Below are 5020 nucleotides of genomic sequence, written 5' to 3' on the forward strand. Positions count from 1 at the left end.
AGTTACATCAGTAAATATGAATAGTTATTCAACTTCTTTGTAATTAGGCAAGGCAAATAAATATAATCAGTATCATTTTATGTCTGGAAAATAGAAGCAAATAATTATAACAATAGAAAAATTTGGCAAGAATGGGAGAAAATTAAAGCTCTACTAGTTAAAAAAAAAAAGAAGAAACTGCTTATAAGGTTAATTTAGCATTATCTAACAAACCAATAGATGGCCTCAAAATTTCATCTCTGGGAACATACTCTATAAAATATTTGCATATAGCTACAGAAAGACATGTACAAAGATGTACATGGCTGGTTTGTTGCTAATGGTGAAATCCTCTGGCAGTCTAAATTTCCACCAATAAATGAATGAATACATTTTGGTGTGTTCATATAATCAAAGACTACATAGAGTCATTAAAATAAGTTAAAATGACTGTGTGTTGTGAATAGACCTCACAAATAAAATGTTGACTAAAAATACAATGTAACAACTATTGTGTTTTCAAAACCACAAAACAACCTAGTAAGTTTTTGCAAATCCATGTATGTAGGAGAGGCATGTGTGTGTGTGTGTGCTTGTGTGTGCAGCGTACACACACATTTGTGCATGTTTTTAAATTAGGTCTTGACATATATGTAAAAGTGTAATAACTTAGGAAGGATTTGCACTGGATTCATGACCAAAGTTGTCTGAGTAATAGAACTAGGCCAGATACAAACCATATTTTTAATATTATTTGTTTAAAACATGAAATAATATGGCAAAATGTTAACATTTTTAAATCATGGGAGATGGTGTTTACATGGTGTTTAGTTTACTACTCTGGACTGCTCTGAATGCTTGAAATTTTTCATAATTAAAAATAAAACAAGTTGCAGAATCATGTGTATAGTAGAAGCCCAAGAAACAAACATCTTTGTGCAAACGTTATGTGCATGTTGGCACAGAGGAGGCTGCGGAGAGGCGCACATCAGATCATTAATGTCCTGGGACGTGGGGGGAATGTGTAGATGAGAGGAGAAGAACATTTTTATAACTTATACATATTTGCATATACATTATGTCATTAGTTGTAAAGAGGATGTCTAGGTTTAGTAATTAAAGAATTTAATCAGGAAAATTTGATTGAAATGAGCAAATAACATGAAGAAACAATTCACAGTAGAAGGAATATAGATAGCCTATAAATATTTGAAAAGAATGCTAATTCTCATAGTTATAAAAATTCAAATTGAAACAAGAATGAATTGCCTTTCCCCTACCTCTAACTTATTGGAGAAATCAAAAAAAAGTATGGAGACAAGGCACTGCAGATAAGCATGTAAATTGGTCTAACCTTTCTAGAGGGTGATCAGGAAATATGCATCAAAACACTTTAGGGAGAGTATTTGGAAAGTCCTGAAAAATTATTTATGAGTATATTCACCATCATGTTATGGTGATAAAGAAAAATGATAACCATCTTAAGACTTATTAATAGAAAACAAAAAATAAACTATGGTGCATCTAAGCACAGATGTGATATGTAGCTATCAAAAATTGCAATGTAAATAATGTATTTATGAACATGCATGACAATGTTACATTGTAAGTAAAAAATAAGGTTATAAAGATGTTTGCATGATTCTATTTAGTAAAAAAATAAATCAAATGCCTGAATGTTTACATTAGTACAAATTCCTATGAAACTGTTAACTCTAGAATGTGAATTATGTATTATTAACTCTAGAATGTGACTACAGACTTAGTTTAAGGTATATACTTTTTAGTATGTTTTCATATTTCTTCGCAATGGAAATGTATTTCTTTTATTATCAGATGAATTTGATGTAAGTACAGAATTTCAATGGGAAATGTAAATATCAATCCATAATCAAATAGACACAATTAAATGTCAAGTGAGTGAAATGTAAATTCAGGGACATCTTTCAGGGCTAGGAAAAAAGATAGAAAATGTGAGAGAAATGTAAACAAATAGGCAAAGAACTATGTAACCAAGATATTAAACATCCATTGAATGAGAACTACAGGACAGAAGAGACACCATGGAAATGAGAAAAAACAATGAAAATACAAGAACGTTTCTCCTCTGAGCTAAAGAATGAAAAGAAAGTTTATATCAAAAGTCCTTTTCTACTTTCCCACTCCCACCAAGCATAATGAAACTTACCTATGTGTAGACACGGGTAAGACATCATAAACACTTGTTGAATAGAAAATTCTATGTATTTCAGGAGTAAAATGAATAAACTTAAGTTGTATGGAGAGGGAAATATTTATAAATTCTCAAAGTACCTTCCCACAAAACATTTATTATTTACAAACTACAGTGGAGAAGTCTGACCGAAAATACTGTAGTCAAGTAATAAAGTTAACATCATCAGTGATAGGACAAATGTATGATTTTAAACTTGATCCTTTCATTGGCAAAACTTGGATGCGTTCTGAGGATTAGACAGTAGTGATGTGCTATGCTAATGACAATTTCCTGAGCAGGGTGCGGTGACTTGCATCTGTAATCCCAGCTACTCAGGAGGCTGAGGTGGGAAGATTACTTGAGCTCAGGGGTTTGAGACCAGCCTGTGCAACACAGTGAGACTTCATCTCCAAAATTTTTTTCAAGAATGGTCATTTCCTAATTGTGATGGTTGTAGTATGATTATATGGGAGAATGTCTTTGCAGGAACTATTAAATACTATAGTACTCTGGGGTGATGGAACGTCAGGATGAATTGGACTGACTTGGAGGTCCACCAATGCCATGTCTATCCATGATATGATTTTGCTATCAAGACAAACACTGTAGTAAATACCTTGAAATAATTACATTACACTTTGGAGGGGATTCCATTCTTCTTTATTTCCATATTGTTGGTTACCATAATAAACTAACGAGAATTATTCAGTCTTATCATCAACAGGTAGTACTAGCTTTTTTCCTTTTCACTTGTCCAAGAGCCCATGCTACAAGATACAGGTCAGACACCGAATGTCTTGGAAGCAACATCGGAAGAATCATATCCTCTGCAAAGGACTGTACCAGGTTCTCCTGACTGCATGAAGTAGACTCATGGGTTCAGGCTCCCTGAGTGGCATCACTATGAGTAGATAGTTCTGAGAGAGTACCTGGAGATTGAGCCAGGTTTCCCAAGGTATCGTGAAGCAGATAACTTCATGAAATGAGAAACTGGATTTGACATCAGGTCAAACAGTAATTAATTATGTAGGACTAAATAAAACTAATTAATAAAATTCATAAGTGATGCATACTTATATTACATTTTCAACAATTTCTATAATCTTGGCATTGTTTGAGAAAAAACTATATTCATCCTATTAATACAATACTGTGAAATTTTCTGAATAGTCAACTTAAATACAAAATTCTCCTTTCCAGATTTTCACCATCTAGTATAAGAATTGCCAATATAGAAATAAAATATTACTCTGATTTGCTTGTGCAACCACATCACAAGACTAATTAAAAGCATAAACATTCACAATTAGAACTATTTGAATAAATGGATACTCCAGGAGAAAAAAAAAATTCATTTAAAAGAAAGTTCCTTATAAAGGAAAGAGAATTAGACTGCATTAGACTTTTCATTGGGCACCCAGTGTTAGAAAAGAAAATGGAACAAAGGCTTCAAAGTGTTTAAAAAAAAACATTTTGTTGCTAGAATTCTTTGCCCAAATAAAATATGAATCTATTTTGAAAGCAAAAATTTTTCCCCAAAATTTCTCAGAAATGTTTTATTTATAATAGCAAAACCATTGGAAGCAAACTGAAGTCCAAGGAATTCTATCAAACTGTATATTTGTACCCATTAATCAACTTTTCTTCATTCACCCCTGGCCCCTACCCTTCTGTGCCTCTGGTCACCACCAACCTACTCTCCGTCTTCATGAGATCCACATTTTAGCTCCCACATATGAATGAGAATGTGCGATATTTATCTTTCTGTGCCTGGCTTATTTCATTTCACATAATAACTTTCAGTTCTATCCCTATTTCTGTTAATGGCAGGTAACAGTGACCCAGAAACAGTGATTAATCATGAGAGCAAACACCGACTGAGACATCTAATTTCAGTAGGTGTTCATTTAATTTCAAAATAAATCAACAAGATAGATACTGATATTATCTCTGTTTAAGATGCAGAGAGCTTAAGTAACTCTACTAAGTTCTCTGAGCTAAGTGTCGGAACCAGGGACTCACCAGCTTGAGAGCTACGCTCTCACCACTCTGCCATCCTGCCTCTTCCAGTATAAATGAATGAACTTTCACAGAAATTCAAAGCAGATCCATTTGGTCTTTCACCCTTCAAAAGTTTTCCTTTGAATGGTAAAGTCGAACAGCAAAGGATTACATGTAATTTTCTGCTTGTTCAATCACGCTATTATGTATTTATATTTACAGATATTATTATACTTATTGAATGGATTGTGCGTTTTAAAAAGCAAATAACCATAGAACTAACAAAAATTGCTGAATCATATAGCAAGAATATGTGTGTGTGTGTGTGTGTGTGTGTGTATCTCTACTAAAAATAGTTAAAAGAGAAATTATTGACATTAATAGCTTTTGGAGAGTGGAATTAAGAGTGGGAGGGATGAAAGGATGTATTTATTTCTTATTTTATGGCTATCATTACTTTTTGTAGTTATTTACAAAGTGCGTGCAGTCTTGGTAAAATTTTAAAGAAAAGCAATTTAAAAATACAATATGGGATGCTGACAATATTGGAAAATAATACAGTAGATCTTTTTTTTTTTGTGGACCTGGGAGGATATTTAAAATTTATTGTGGAATGAAAGAAGTAAATTTCAGAGGATGCTTATTGTATTTTTAGAAGTATACTTCTGATTGTGTATCTGTGCATGTACATGCTGTCAAACACTTGATACACGTGAGTTCTCTGTAATGTTGGAAAGGAAGTGGGGTGAAGGTAATCGGGATGAGAGGGTGAAAAAGTAGGCAGACGATAGGAATATTTTTATCGATACCTAATATTTTACACTT

Source organism: Propithecus coquereli, unplaced genomic scaffold (assembly GCF_000956105.1).
Source record: "Propithecus coquereli isolate 6110/MARCELLA unplaced genomic scaffold, Pcoq_1.0 Scaffold368, whole genome shotgun sequence".
Taxonomy (NCBI): Eukaryota; Metazoa; Chordata; class Mammalia; order Primates; family Indriidae; genus Propithecus; species Propithecus coquereli.